Below are 16,549 nucleotides of genomic sequence, written 5' to 3' on the forward strand. Positions count from 1 at the left end.
GATTCAGTCATCAAGCTATGAATCTAAAAGTTTCATGAAAAAAAAAAAGTGGAATCAAAGAGTGGCAGCTGGAAGGGGCCTAAAGATTATTTAGAGGCCCGTGCATTTCAAGGATGAGGAAATGAGCTCCAGAGGCAGGAAGGGACTTGCCAGAGCCTCAGGGGAATTCCTGGTGGAGCCAGGAGTAGACCCAGGGCCACCCCAGTGCTCCCCACTGGTGTTGCTGGAGATGCCAAAATCAGTTGCAGGAGATTGTACTGACCCTTCTGGAGACCTAGAGATTATCCTAAAATTGACTGAAAGAAACTGGAGAACGTATTTTCCTATTATTGTGACTTCATAAAAATGTACCGAAGTAAAAGTTAAAATCCAGACTGTCAAAAATGCCTGTGTAATTTCCACCATGGTTTTGAGTCTTTCAGTGTGTGTGTGGTCTGTTTTAGTACATCGTGTTAAAGGTACATTCAGGTTTTCTTTATTACAAATGTACTTGAAAAAAAAAAAAAGTGGAGTGTGTGAGTAGAGATGTTTGTGTTTTTGTTTTTAGGGGTTTTTTTGGTAAAGATGTTTTAATAGAAACATTTGGGAGGAACTTCCTCATTTCCAAAGCATGCCTTCAATATAGAAAAAAGCAAGGGTGTTGATTTTTCTTTAGGGTTTGATGTTTCTTCTTGGCTCTTGGTCACAGCACAATATATGGAAAACTCGTCAGCCTTTATTTTAGCAAATGGAATAAAATGGAACAGTTACCTAAAGGAACAAGACATCTGGGCAAGAACCCAAGCATCTGGCTCTCTGAGATTATGGCCTCATTTGGAAGAGCTGCTCCCTTCCTGTGTGCAGTGTGTGACATTCAGGGGCACAGAAACCTAACTGCCTATATTTTCCTATAATTACAACTCAAGTCTACCTAAGCCCCCATCCTTCCTGAATCTAGAAAATCTAGTCAGTTTCAACTAAAACTATCACCACAGGGCTTTCCCAGTCACTTTATGATTTCTCTGACCCCTTCCTCCTGCTCTGAAGGGCGACATCAGCCCCAGAGGCTTGTCTACATTGTAGCCAGGGCAGAGGGCGCCTGTGGGGAAAGCAGGAGCTCTCCAGCTCTCCTCTGTCTACAGTGGCACCCGGTGAGAACAATCTATATACTATTGGGTTTTCATTTCCTAAAATAACTGATTATGGAAATGTCACCTCTTTAAAGAAGTTCTGTGATTCCTCTGAGTCAGAAATAATCTCTTTCTGCTCTACAGCTCTTACATTTTATATTTCTTGTGTCACTCACCACATATTTTGTATTTTATTTGTGTCTTTTCCTATTTTACCTTCTAGACGGAAAGGTGCCTGAGAATAGAAGAGATTGTCTTATTCCTTAAAGAATAACCATGAAATCTAATGCATGGCAGTGCTCCAAATATGTTTTCTGAATGAATAAAGTGATGGTTGTATCAGTCAGCTTTCACTATGATAACGCTGCGTAAAGAAAATGTCAGCAGCTTGCAGCACTTATTTCTCCCTTGCAGTCATGGACAGTCGGGTAGCTTCTATTCTGCCCCATGTCCTCCATCTGGGACTCATACTGAGGGAGACACTATCTTGTATGCTCACTTCCCACGGTGGTAGTTATCAGAGGGCTGGTGGGAATTCTCTCAACGCGTTTTCCAGCATCCACTTGGGATAAGCAGGAGCCACTGCTTCCCTCACTCAATTAGCCAAAGTGACCCACCCAGCCAAACCCAACTTCCCTGGGAAATGCACTTCTCCTGGCGTGGGGGAGGGATGAGGTAGGACAGACTTGGAGGTGAGAGGGAATATCTGCTGAAACATAATGTAACCCACCACAAAGACATGAGGAATATAGAATGGAAAAGAAGCAGATCCATAGGGGATATTCCTGCTGCAGCAAAGGTACCACTGAGCCAAACAACAGCCCTGAAAAGGATTTTTCACATTAATTTCCCATCCTTGTAAATTTTTTGATTGGGCAGTTGTCATACATATATAGTTCTAGCCTGCATGGAAAATATACACCGAGGAACTGAAACCTCAGCTGTAGAATGACATGCAGACTTTCCCAGGAGACTAAGATACAATAGCTCCTTTTCTTCTCGCAGAAGAAATGGATAGGGCAGTCTTAATGGAATGAAGTCTCTTAAATTATTTCAATATCTTTATTGAGATATAATTCATATGCCATAAAATCCACCCATTTAAAGTGTACAATTCAATTCAATGACTTTAACATATGGAAAGAATTGTGCAAGCATCATCACTGTCTAAATTTAGAACATTTCTGTCACCTCAGAAAGATCCCCTGTACCCATTAACAGTCTCTGCCTATGAACCATCCCCCAGCCCGAGGCAACCACTAATCCACTTTCTGTCTCATTAGATTTGCCCATTCTAGACATTTCCTAGAAATGGAATCATATGATATGTTATCTTTTGTGACTGCCTTCTTTCACCTAGCACATGTTTTCAAGGCTCACGGGTGCTGTAGCATGTATCAGCACTTCATAATTTTTTTGTGGCTGAATAATATTCCTTTGTGTGGATGGACCACATGTTGCTTATCCATTCATTGGATGACGGATATTTAGGTTTTTTCACTTTGGGACTACTGTGAACGTTGTGTATAGGTTTTTGTGTAGACATACACTTTCATTTCTCATTTTTTTTCTTTTAACAATTTTTAAAGTCTTTATTGAATTTGTTACAATATTGCTACTGTTTTATGTTTTGGTTTTTTGGCGGAGAGGCATGTGGGATCCTAGCTCACTGACCAGGGATCGAATCCGCACCCCCTGCATTGGAAGATGAAGTCCCAGCCACTGGACCACCAGGGAAGTCCCTCATGTCTCTTGATTATATACCGAGGAGGGGATTGCTGGGTCATGTGGTAGCCCTATGCTTAACCTTTTGACGAACTGCAAACTGTTTTCCTGAACAGCTGCACCATTTTACGTTTTCATCAGCAATGTACAGGGCTCCCAATTTCTCCCATCCCCACTGACATTTGTAATTATCTTTCTTGATCCTAGCATCCTTAATGGTTTTGATTTGCATTTTCTTAATGGCTAACGATGTTGAGCATCTTTATTGGCCATTTGTATATCTCCTTCGGAGAAATATCTATTCAAAGACTCCTCATTTTTAGTTAGGTTTTTTATTTCTTTATTATTGAGTTCCAAGAGTTCTTTGTATATTCTTAACACCTGTCCCACATCAGATAAGGGATTTGCAATTATTTTCTCCCATTCTCTGGGTCATTTATTAACCTTCTTGGTGGTTTCACAGAAGGAAGCCCTTTTGCCTGAACTCTTAAGCTTCTTTTGTGCCAGCACCTCTGTGCTTCCTTAACTGGACTTCAGGGCAGCCAGAGCCTTTCAGCTTAAAGTAGAAGCATCACTGCTAGCTCTCCTCAGGGTCATATCACCATCAGAACTTGCTTTCTGATGTGTTAAGAAATTATTTAACTCTCTCCATCCAGTCCCAGATAGTCTTACTGGGGACAGCACAGTGCACGTCGCCTGGACTTTATTTATTTAAATTTTGATGAGGTCCGATTTATTTTTTTATTTTTAATTTTTTGGCCACGCTGTGCAGCACGTGGGATCTTAGTTCCCCGACCAGGGATCTAACTCGTGTCCCCTGCCTTGGAAGTGCAGAGTCTTAACCACTGGACCGCCAGGGAAGTCCCCAAAGCAGGGGGTTTTGTTTGTTTGTTTGTTCGTTTGTCGCCTGGACTTTAAATCCAGTTCCTCCCTTGGAGTGGTTCCCAGGTACCCGAGAAATTGTCATCAATCCCAATAAATGTCCAGGACCTTACCTGCGTGTTCTCAGTGCTCCTGATCTACAACCTAGAGATGAGATGACCTAACTGAAAAAACTAAACCTATAAATCTCCAAGCACGAATGTGCCTTTGTAAACCCGAACTCTACTGAGAGCCCTTTGTTTCCGACATGTAAGAAGGCTTTGGTGTGCAAAGCCTGCTTTTAGTGTCAAGCAGTCTTTCAATCAGCAAACTGTAAGTGCACACAGAGCTTTTATAGATCAGGTGTTCTTCAATTCTCTGATAAACTGACCTGTAGCACAGAGGATGGAGGTGCCAGTTATGGGGCTCTCGGAGCTGTCCATCTGCTGGCGGATTCATGGGTGTCAGTTTCACCACCCTTTCTTCCCAATTTCCTTTTTTAATACATTAGAAACTTATTTAAAAACATGAAGTTGTATGCGAGTAGCCAGCCTCCACGGACGATGACAGTGCTTACTGTCTTAAGGAGGGTTTCCCGGATCATGTCCTGAGACAGAGACAGCGCCGGAAGGGAGGTTTGTAGGGAGTCTCTCCGGGGCCACTCCCGAGAGCTGTGGTCCAGTGAAACCACAAGAGTGAGGCATGCAGGCTCATGCACGCAGGCTCATGCTGTATCCTCAGGGCTGAGTTATGCTGAAGCTTAGCCCCAGTTATAGGACTAGGATCAAGAGGTGGGTGGGAGCAGGTCCTGATGGGACACGTGTCTTGTGGGTGGAGGTCTTTGCATTGCCTGCAAGGTGGTGGTGAGGGGGCAGGAGGGCCACTCTTTATAGGGAGGGTGGCTTGCTTCTGCAGGCCCAGAGGGTTTGGGGAATTAGGAGTTTCAAGACAGAAGGGGGAGCTGAAACCATCCCAGGGGTCCTTGGCTGGACCCTTCCCCTTCTTGGTTCTGCTGTTCCGACAGTTAGGTCCTGAGTCTGGTGGTCATCTTTCTCTGCCTTCTCCCTCTGGGAGGTGAGACCCTCGTTGCTGTTGTAAGGAGGGTCCCTGGCTTCCACATTGACTCTCCATCACCGTAAATCGCTCGCAGGTTTTCATGACGCGTGTCAACTTTGCCATAGTAATAGCTGTTGAATTCCACTGTCATTAGAGTCGCTGTTTCCTCCAAACTTTTCACACATCTGGCACTTTACACCAGCATTTCCTTCCACCCTCTCAACTGGTCCCTGGCAAAAGTTTTAACGACTAGACCGGGCATTAGTTTCCCTGGGCAGCCATGACAAACTGGGTGGCTTAAACAACAGTCATGTGTTGTCCCCGGGTACTGGGGACCAGAGGTCTGAAATCAAGGAGTCAGCAGAGCGGGCTCCCTCTGAGGCCCCGAGGGGAGAACGCTCCTCGCTTCTTCCCGTTTCTGGTGCTCCTGGCGCTCCTTGGCTGTGGCTACGTGGGCCAGTCTCTGCCTCCATCTTCACACGCCTTCTTCCCTATGTCTCTCTGCCTGTAGGTTTCCCCGCTTCCCCTTGGCAAGGATGCCATCATTGGATTTAAGGCCAATCCTAAATCTTATTTTGAGGTCCTTAGCTAATTACATCTGCAAAGACCCTATTTCCAAGTAAGGTCCTATTCTGAGGTTCTGGGTGGACGCGAATCTCTGGGGACACTTGTCAACCTACTACCAAGAGCCGTTTTGTGGCAGGGGCTATTCGTGCTTGACTCAGCACCAGTGAGAGGTAAGTCAGGTAGCAAGTGAACCAGTTCCAAACCCCACATTATTTTTGTCACCCCCATCCTGGTACCAGCTTCATGGGGGCGGTTCTCCAGGAAGCAGACTGGTTGTTCACTGGGGAATGTGCTCAGTGCCTGCGGAAGGAGGGCAGCCAAGCCTCAACAGCCTCGACCCCACCCCCACACCCCGCACCCAGGGAGCTTTGGAGCGAACATCACCTGTCTGAGCTGTCCTGGGTTGGGCCAGATTGTTGGCTGTTCATGCACCCACCTGTCAGTCACTAGGTATGGGCTGCCCTGGAAGAGGCTTGACCTTGAATGAGGTAGCTCTTTGCAGCCGAGGAATCCGTGGACGGCTGGCAGCTGAAGGCCATCTGCTGAGAGTACTCAGCAGCGGCAAGAAGTCCTTCCTTCAGGGAGGCCCAGAGGTCAGGGTAATGGGGTGAAGATGGAGTCAAGTCTCCCTGAGCACCCAGCTCACCAAACCCTGAGCCTTCTCCTCCCCTTCTGGGCCCCCCTAGCTGATGAGTCAGCCAACCAACCTCAGTCAGAATAGTTCAGTAGCCGACAAGGTTGGACACACAGCAGGAAAACCTCTGTAGAGTCAGGAAATGCAGCAGCCATGACTCTACGACTTGGGAATTAACACCGTTTAGAGAAAAATGAACTGATTCAGGAAAAGTTAATTACCTTGCCCCAAGTCATCAGCTATGGAAGTGAAGATGAATTTTGTTAATTTTTCTTTTTTACTCATTTTTTTAAACTATGCTTATTTATATGGAAGAATAACAAATGATCCAAATATTTAACAATGGAAGAATGGGTGAAATAAATTTGATTACAGTTATATAATGCTATATAGCTATAAAAAAACACATCTGAAAAAAATTTAATGACATGGAAATAAGTTAATGATAGAGTCTTAGGTGAAAAAGGCTAGTTAGGGCTTCCCTGGTGGCGCAGTGGTTGAGAATCTGCCTGGCAATGCAGGGGACACGGGTTCGAGCCCTGGTTTGGGAGGATCCCACATGCCGTGGAGCAGCTAGGCCCATGAGCCGCAACTACTGAGCCTGTGCATCTGGAGCCTGTGCTCAGCAACAAGAGAGGCTGTGACAGTGAGAGGCCCGCGCACCGCAATGAAGAGTGGCCCCCGCTTGCCACAACTAGAGAAAGCCCTCGCACAGAAACGAAGACCCAACACAGCCAAAAATAAGTAAAATAATTTTTAAAAATGGCCAGTTAAAGCAGTGTATATAGTTTAATATTATTTTAGAAAAAAAGGTAAATAGACAAAATAATCTGAAAAGTTATTTATTAAACTATTAACGGTTGTTATCTCTAGGTCATGAAATTATGAATGGATGATTTTATTTTCTACATTTAATGTTTTACTTTTTAATAACAAAAATGGAAAATTATTTAGAAATAATCATTCCAAGGATTGATTTGTGTGTGATTAATGAGGAATAAGTCACCTTTTTCACCTGGTACTACGATTAGAAGATCAAAAGCCCAGAATCTTAATGACAGCACTGAAGTCAAACACTCTTCCCGCAGTCCTCCCTCCTTATGTGGCCACTTGTCCTGATGTGGGGTTCAGAGGATGTGATTCCCATTTCCCAAGGTGATGGAGGCAGAGGCTGGCTCAAACCAGGTTGAGCCTCAAGGCCACATTGTAAACCCTTTAAACCAGATTTATTTTTACAGAAGTAGGATTCAAACTTGTGTCGATGCCTGGAGTTTGGAGGTAAATGTAGGCATTCTAGCAGCTGTGAAAGATGTTTTCTTCTTAGAAAAGAGGCAGGAAACTTCTTATCACATAGGGAATGTCATATATGATTTGAAGACATTAGCCGTTGAAAATGTGTAATAAGTAGAAGGTCCAAAGTTTTCTCCCAACCCAAATGAACCAGGTTTTCTCAAAAGCCTGACCTTTGGTTGGCTCTTTCTGAGAGATGCTTTATTTTTTCACCACCAGCAAGACACACCTTCAGGATGCTTTGTGCAAAACGCATAATTCTGAAAAATTAGATATAGAATTTTAATTTTTATATTTTGAAAAGTTTAAAGAATATTTAAAAGTTCCAAGATTAATTTAGTAGGTACCCAGTGGTCAATGTTAATAACCAACTCTCAAGAGGAAAACAAAGCTCTGATTTGTAGGACTTGCTGATTTCTGTGAATTGGTGTGAATACTTCCAGCTATCACGGTGATATCACTGAATGGAGAGCTGGGAGGATCTGCACACAATCTACCCTTCCCGGGGTGATCCAGCTGTAGCTCACCACTGAGCGGACCCAACAGCCATAATTAACAAATGTTAACAATTTTCACATGACATCTTTTCACAAAAGAAATAAAACGTTGTGAGTAATGTTGAAACCCTCCTTGTTTCTCTCCACAGATCCATCTTACCTTCCTTCCCCAGAGACAACCGTCTCAAGAATCTGGTATGTATTCTTCCAGATTACACTTTTATACTTTTACCACATATATATGTAGTCAAAGCAATACATCGTTATGCTTTGCCTACTCTGAGTTTTACCTAGTGCTGTCATATTATACATATTCTTCAACTTTCTTTTCTCTTCAATATTGTGTTTTTGAAATTTATTCATATTGATGCATGTAGAGGCAGTGCATCCATTTTAAGTGCTGATTGTGCTCAATTATGTGAAAATATCACAACTTATTTATCTATTCCCCTTATTAATGGACTTGCAGGTTGCTTTCAATTTTGCTAATAAAAGTGATGTTGGAATCACCCTACAGACGGTCTCCATATGCAAGTTTACTGTCCCTAGAAGTGAAGTGAACAGATTGTAGGGAGCTCATTTTCTACTTCAGTAATATTGACAAATTGTTCTCCAAGTGGTTATACCAATTTACACTCCTGGCAGAACTATATGCAGGTTTCTCATTTCCCATAGTCTTGCCGATTTTTAGTATCATCAGACTTTTAAACTGTTGCCATCCTTAGGGCATGAGATGACATCTCATTTTAACCTGAATTTCCCAATTACTAGTTAGGTTGAACATTGTATTAGTTAGGGTAAAGCTAAGCTGATGTAACAAAGAGGCCCCAGGTACAGTAGTTCTCTCTTGCGTAACCACCTTGCATTGGGCAGTCAGGCTGGTATTCAGGGATCCTTCCCTTTGTCACACTGCCATCCCTTAGGTCATCCTCCTCGTCCCCATGGTTGAAGTTGGGTAGTTGCCACACACTAACTTTTGGAAAAAAATTAGAGAGTTTCTGAGAAAGCAATTGTCTTATAGGCAAATAAGGCAGAAGCTGCACACACTCCTTCAACTCACGTTCCATTGGCAAAAGTTAGGCACATCCTTAGGAGGCGCTGGGAGTCATGGTCCCTGGCTGGGCAGCTATGTGTCCAGGAGGAAGGCGGGAGGGGGACTAGCTTTCCTTCTCAAGCAGGTATTTGTGTGGCTTCTGGGCCTCCTTTTCCATGACTCAGCTGGTAAAAGTTTTTGTCCATTTTTATTTTGTTTGCTTTGTCTTATTGATTTATAGGAATTCCTTACATACTCTAGTTTGCCTGTTTAATTTATACAATAAATCTGATCATTTAAATGCACCAGTGCACATACATCAATAAAGATATTTTAAAATATTTTAGCATACATTTAAAGGAGTTTGTTATTTAAACAAGTCATATATTCTTTTGATAAATTAAGATTCTTTTTATAAAATGAATAATTACCATTTTAATGGCAAGATCTTTAGGCTAATATAAGTTATTCAAAGTTAAAACTTAGGGAAAGTGGTTTCTTAGACTCAGTTGAACCTACTGAACTGAACCCACAAGAGAATCTGACACCTATGACATTGTGGTCAATTTCTTAACCACTCAGAGCTTCCATTTTCTTGACTGTAAGGATGATATTATTTGCTCTGCCTCCTATATGAGATTGTTATAAGGATCAACAAGGTAATGTAGAGAAAATGCCCCATAGGGTGCAAAGTTTATACCATTGTTAGGAATTAGAATTACAGATGGGACTTCAGTAGATGCGTTGGATTTCATCTGAAGGTTCCTGAATCTCTTTTCTGGTTCCCCTTGACACTCTCTATGCACTGTCTACACCTTACTCCCTACTCCAGACCAGGGTCGTCCTGGGTTTGTGGGCTGTATGGTTGGAGAATCCATGTGAGATTCGACGCCCCTGAGGGCAGCCTGGCAGCTTGGCTTTCCAGCCTGTTTTCAAGCAGTTCTCAGCTAAGCCTCTCGTCCAAGTGGGGCCGTGCAGTTTCTCTCACTGGTTCAGGCCAACCCAGCTTGTCATCCATTACCTCCGTCACGGGGAACAGTTTTCACTTTCTCAGCATTGGCACCCAGCCTGGCACACACACTCAGAGCCCATGCCGCTGGGGGGTGAGCAGTGCCTCCGCCTGATCCCCCAGCTCTTCTCCCCGTGTCTCTGCTCCAGCTCCATGCTACGTGGGGGCCCTCAGGCTCTGCCAGGGGAGTGGGGGCGGGCAGGGAGGGAGAGTATGGAGGATGCCCTGGAATGTGATTTGGCTTTATTCGTGATAAACCAACTTTTAAAAGTTAGAAAGGAAAATTTTAACCATGTGTTGAAGAAATAAGTATATAGTATAAGTCTCGATCTTTCATTACTGTGTTTGCATTTTGTTTTAAAAAGGAGAACAGTGGTGCTTTTGTGACAAAATGCAGGACATCTTTTTACACTGTGCAGCCTAAACCTGCAGGTGTTAGGCAGGCCTGGTGGGGTAGGGGCTGTGAGCTGAGGTGGCCATGTGGCAACCAAAGAAGGGATGAGCAGGGTGGGGGTCTCTGGCCTCCCTCCACCTGGGGTGGGGTTCACACTCATTCATTTCCTAAGCGTTTGCTGAGCAGCTCCACATGCCAAGAGATGTCCCAGGTGCTGTAGCACAGGCTGAGCAGGTGACATCCTGCTCTCATGGAGCTTAAATTGTAAGGCCAGAGACAGACAAAGACACACATGATAATGCAAATATGAAAGTGTCAGTTACTGGTAAATGCTCTGGAAAGATTTTTAAAAGGGTGATGAGAAAGAGACTGGGGTCATCAGGGAAGGCCTTCTTGAAAAAGTGACATATGAGCTGAGATCTGCACAATAAGAAGGAACAACTCATGTAAAATTGGGTGGGAGAGCACATAGGGCAGAGGCTCAGCTACTGCAAAGGATCAAAACTAGGATCAAGTTTAACAGGTCCCCGTGGGATGAGGAGGGAGGTCAGTGGGCCTGGAGTGAGGGCAGAGGGTAAGGAGGTGTGTGTACAGAGGGGGCTGGGGCCAGGCCATGCAGAGCTGTCGGGGAGGGCCTGAATCACAAGTCCAGAAGTTTAGTTCAGAATGGGATCCACGCTGGGGGGGCTCCTGGAGCCATGAGGGAGCCGTGGTTCTCAGAATCACGGAGTTGGCTCAGGGACCAGCCTTTGGGGGTCAAGGACAGATACTGGGAAGATAGGAGCTCTTACAGCAATGGTACCTGCCCTGAAGGAAGGGACTAGCAGGTACTGGGTGAGTTGCTGATGGTCTCACGTGGCCAAAGTGAACCCCCAGGACAAGGCAGGACAGACAGACTCCCCCTGGGTGAGGACCGAGGAGGGCCCCGTGGCTCTCACCTCCATGAGCATCACAGAAGCATCAGCTCTGCCCCTTGTAGCCTGCACCACAGGCCCGGGGCAGGGAACCAGCTCCAGAGCCTGCTTGCTTGAGCACAGAGCTCCAAGTGGACTGCAAGCCTCCTCACCTGGGCCAAGCCTGACGCTGGCAGGACACTTTGGCAGGGAGGTGGCAGCTATACAATGCTGGGCAGACTGGGCGAGACCACCAAGATGGAAAGCATCTTGCTTCTGAAGAGTCGGGATCAAAGTCAGTGTTCTACACCTTTGGGTTGAGGCACAAACCAAGCCAGACTTTCACATCCTTTGACATTGTAGGTCAACCACCTGGTGAAGGTGGGTGTTCATTTTCAGGTTTGATTATGCATCTCACCTGGTGAAGGAGCACAGGTGGATGTTCACCTTAAGATTTGATTATGCATCTCACCTGGTGAAGGGGTGCACGGGTGGATTTGGTCATGCATCTCACAGGCAGATGCCCTGCATTAGGTCAGGAACAAACTGAGGCTTTGTGTGCTGAATAACACCCCAGGATTCCAGAACGTGTCTGTTTCAAAGGCAGCACCATGTCTAACTACAAGGTCCTTAATTTTTGCAGCCAAGAAGAACTCCAGACAGCCCCAAAGCTCATACTCTTCTTACTAGACTGTCCTGTTCTCCTGAGTAAATGTGTCCCTAAACTTTTTATTTTTTGTAGTAAAATTAGTCCATGATTTAGGAGTTCAAATGAGGCATCTTTCATGGAGAGATACTATACAATATTAAATTAAAAGTATATTCCTGTTTGCTCAGTGGAAACTATACAGACAGATAATATACATGACTATGACATCACATTAGGAACTTTCTATAAAAAGTTAACAATGGGGACTTCCCTGGTGGCACAGCGGTTGAGAATCTGCCTGCAAATGCAGGGGACACAGGTTCGAGCCCTGATCCGGGAAGATGCCACATGCCGCGGAGCAACTAAGCCCGTGCACCACAACTACTGAGCCTGCACTCTAGAGCTCATGAGCCACAACTACTGAGCCTGCGTGCCACAACTACTGAAGCTCACGCGCCTAGAGCCCGTGCTCCACAAGGGAAGCCACTGCAATGAGAAGCCCATGCACCACAACGAAGAGTAGCCCCCCACTCACTGCAACTAGAGAAAGCCCGTGTACAGCAATGAAGACCCAGCAATGAAGACCCAATGCAGCCAAATATTAATTAATTAATTTTTTAAAAGTTAACAACAAAACTATTATTATTTTTAATAGCAGCTCTCACTTCTTGGTGCCTGACTGTGTTCTCGGCCCTGTGCTGAGCACATTTTACATGACCTCATACTCCCTCTCTTGTGCCATTGTTTCTGAGTAAAAGTAATGTACTCAAGGAATCCCAGGGCTTGGACAGTCATCTGGTCTGACTTACATCATTTGACTTACAGTAGATTTTCCATTAATGTAATCTTCTTCACCTCATGGGACTTGGGTAATCACTTATTTGTACTTCTTTCTTTTTCTTGGGAGGAATAGTGCAATAACAAATTAACTAAGTGCTTGGATCATAGAGATAGAAGGGGCTGTGAGAGGCCTGAGCTGGCCTCCCGCCTTTAGATGACTGCGCCTGGGGCAGGGTGGGTGGCAGGCAGGAGAGGTTAACTCACCTCCTCAAGGCCACAGTCTGGGTCTCCTTCTAAGATCCTGTCTCCTGCTCAGATCTCCTTCCCCTAAACTGAGCTTCCACGTGGCAGTGAGTGTCAATATGTGTTGAGATGTAGCACATCTGTGCCCTTGGTTCTCCTTGACAAGCTACACTTTCAGAGCATGGATTGAAGAGGTGAGGCTGAAATAAAAAATGCTTTCTGCAAATGGTATATTGTGCTTTTAACTGGCCAATTTGGAAGAATTTAGGAAAGGCAGCTAAAATTAAAGCCATAGCTCAGAATAAGCATCACCCCAGGGACAGGATCACAGCCATCTTCTTCCAGCCCCACCTGTGACAACATTCTACCCAGATGATGAAACAAACATGCTCCCTCCGGCTTCACTTCTACTCAAGCACATCTGCTCCATCCCTCCCATCTGCTAACACCCCAAACCGCAGGGCAGGGCGGCCTGAGGATGCAGTGCAGGATTCAGGGAAGGTGTTGAGGGGACCTTTCTGCCAGTCTCAAGTGGTTTTTAAATTGCAGAAATGGTATTTAGCATAGAGAGGGCTCGTTTTATGGCGTGTGTGTGTGTGTGTGTGTGTGTGTGTGTGTGTAGGGAGCACTCTCTCTGATGATTGTGCCTAAAAGCTGATCTTTCCTGACCCACTAATGAGGTTTCCTGAATGGCTGAGAAATAGCCTCTCCCGCCATGAAAAAAGCCAGTCCCAGAAAAATCTCTTGAGAGATAGAAAAATCTGAACAAACATAAATCAGACATAAATTTAATGCAGATGCTGACACCACAAGGAGCATGAGGAAAAAGGGAAAATTTGGGGAGAAGCAGCGGCATCTCCTGAAAGGAAGGAGAAAGCAAAAGAATAAACCAAAAGACCAACAATTGGTAGCACGTAATTTATCTTGTACCATTCATAACCCTGTCAACCAGAGCATGTGCAGAAGTGACTCTGGAAGGGGTAGGGGAAGCATGGGGCTTTAGTAGAGGACAAAGAACCCACCCAAAACATGAGGTCCACTCGCCCAGGCTGTGAAGCTACCATCTCCCTGCTTAGGAGGGATGAGGCTCAAACTGCACTTACGCTGGCGGATTTATTTACAGATAAATTATATCCCTGTAATTAAGCACATAGACTGAACTGAAATGTGTAGTCACAATATTACCCATCCACACTTGTTGGTTTATACTTAAAAGACCCCTTTGTGTTTAAAGTGACATTAGGGAGCTGGGTAGTTGGGTGGAGGGCAGGAGTTGGGGATGGAGAACCCCAAGGACAAGCTGCATTCTGCCCAGCCAAAGGCCATCCTAGGCTGCAACTCTCTTTACCAACTTGCTGGAGAGCAGGGTAGGACGGAGTTAACGCCCCACATGGAAGTTCCATCAGCAGGTCTGGGAGGCGCTGGGGGTCTGAGTCAGTGGGTGAGTCACATCCCCACTACACCCAGGATCAAACACACAGTGGAGCCTTTCAAGGCAAAGGTGTGAGTCATGCCTGCACGTCGAGCTGGCAGTGCACACCACGACCTCACCTCTGCAGTACTACTGGCCCACCCGACGGCTGCGGAAGCAGTGACTGAATCTGAATCAAATTCAACTCTATTAAGTGAACCTCTGCAAGGTCAACATCTGCTACTTGTTTTTTGGCCAGCCGGCAATCTCGAAATGAGTGCGGATGGCTTGGCTAATGAGGCTTTGATAATGGAAACCTGGGTCCTGATTAAATTTTGTGCAGCCTGTGTTTGTGGACACCAGTGTGTCCTGCTGGGTTTCTCAGACTTGTCAATTATATATCAAAAATTATAACAGCAATTGCCCTTTTGAAATGTATCCTACAGATAATTAGCATGAAGGCTGTACATGAACCGTATACACATATATATCTATATATACATATACATACAAATACATATAGTAATATGTATACATACAAATACCTATTGTACTTAATGCTAATGTATCTGTATATATAGGTATATATATGTGTGTATATACACAAAGTTGTTCACTGTAGCATCTTTTATTGCAACAGTAAATGTCTAACCGTGAATACTCAGCAGTAGGATGTTTCAAGTTAGGTTATAGCCCATCTATACAGTGGGATGTTATGGAGGTATTAACGAGAAAAAAGTATACTGATATGTATTAGCTATTTTACATGCTATAACTTTTTAAGCATGCTTAAGATATGTTAAGTGAAAGAAAACTATGTGACAGAAAAGATAATGCAGTAGGGGCCCATTTATGTAAAAAAAAAGGATAGACATAAATATAAATTATGAAGGCTTAGTTCTGAAAAAAAATGAGGAAAATAGCTGTTAACTGAGTGCAGAGAGGGACTGGAGGTCTGGTGAAGGTGGAGAGGTGTGGGTGAGAATTTGTTTGTTAAAATTAGTTATTTACTTCATGTTTCTTTTAAAATATGCCAAACACTAAAGAAAAACACGTTAAATGCATCCAATATTCAGAGGCCAAACTATCATAACTAACTCACTGGCTTCTGAAAAAATACTTTAAAATGGTTCCAAGTTTCCATAAATAAGGCTTCAAGTGCCCCCAAAGCAACTTCACTGTTCATTGTTTATATGGCCATGTGTTCTCTTTAACACCATTTTCAAAGAATTGGGGCATTCTCTTTCCAGATAGTTCCTTTCTCAAGAATTCGATCATTGATCTAATAATAAAAGGAAGCTATTAGAGACTCTGTGTGCCAGATACTACTCATGCTTGATAAATCGCATGCCCAAGGGAATATGAAAAAAAGCACACCAACAAAAATAGAATTTAATTCACATTGATTAAAACAATGTGTGCCAAACAGCTCTTTTTGTGGGAGAGAAAAAAATAGCAACATATATCAAGAAACCTAACAACTGAACATAGGAGATTATGGCCCCAATAGGTTTGAATTATTCGATAGACTTTTCTTGATTATTTTGTATCAGGCATTATGCTGAGGATGAGTAGCAGGACAGTATGATGAAAGGAAGAGAAGATAAAACAATAATTACAATGCAATGCAATAAGAGGTAAAGTGGAGGCCGAAAGGAAAGTGCATTTAAGCAAGTGCAAAACCCACATAAACACGAAAGAATGAGGTAAGGAGGGAAAGGTGAGAACACTGCTATTCCTGGGTGTGAAGGGGGCGCACCTCAAGCTGCCTCTTCAACATTCATCTCAAACCTAATACCCCCCAAGTTGAACTTCTTACCCTTTCCACCTCCTCCATTGGCCCATCCCATGGTCTGCCTCTTCTTAGTCATGGCAGCTGCATCCTTTAGTTGCTCAAGCCACATGCCTAGGAGTCAGGATTGAATCCTCTCTGTAATCCTCTCTCCAAAGTGTCAACAAATCCTTTTGGCTCCACTGAAAGGATCCAGAACCCAATCACGTCTTACCAGCTCTGTTGCTTCCACCTTCATCCAAGCCACCATCATCTCTCGCAGGGCTGCCCCACTTCAATCCATTCTCAGCAGAGCGGACAGGGCGATCGATCCACGTATATGGTAAGACAGATCATGTAATTCTCCAGCTCAAAAACTCCCATGACTCCCATTTCACTGAGTAAAAGCTGAAGTCCTCACTGTGGCCGACCAAGGCCCTGAATGCCTGAATGACCTGAGCCCCCCATCCCTCCTACCTCCTTCTACTCCCCGACTGCCCACTCCCCCCCCCCCACCCCCGGGAGCCTAGCGCTCCCCCCAGACTCCCTGAGCCACACTTCTCTCCCCCTCCATTTTTTATTCAATGACCCTTCTCCGTAGGCCTTCCTAATCCTCTTACAGAAACT

The 16,549-nt window shown here is 44.5% G+C and overlaps 1 long non-coding RNA gene across 1 annotated transcript in view; it reads left to right on the forward strand.

Annotated features, from left to right (window-relative positions):
• Window positions 1-16,549, forward strand: part of LOC309839024 — a 97,362-nt gene that overhangs the window by 56,731 nt on the left and 24,082 nt on the right. The window contains exon 2 of the long non-coding RNA XR_014298444.1: window positions 7,889-7,934. This is a non-coding gene — a long non-coding RNA (uncharacterized lncRNA). The remainder of the gene's footprint in view (window positions 1-7,888; window positions 7,935-16,549) is intronic.

This window comes from Grampus griseus (assembly GCF_964374135.1).
Source record: "Grampus griseus genome assembly, chromosome: 21".
Classification (NCBI taxonomy): domain Eukaryota; kingdom Metazoa; phylum Chordata; class Mammalia; order Artiodactyla; family Delphinidae; genus Grampus; species Grampus griseus.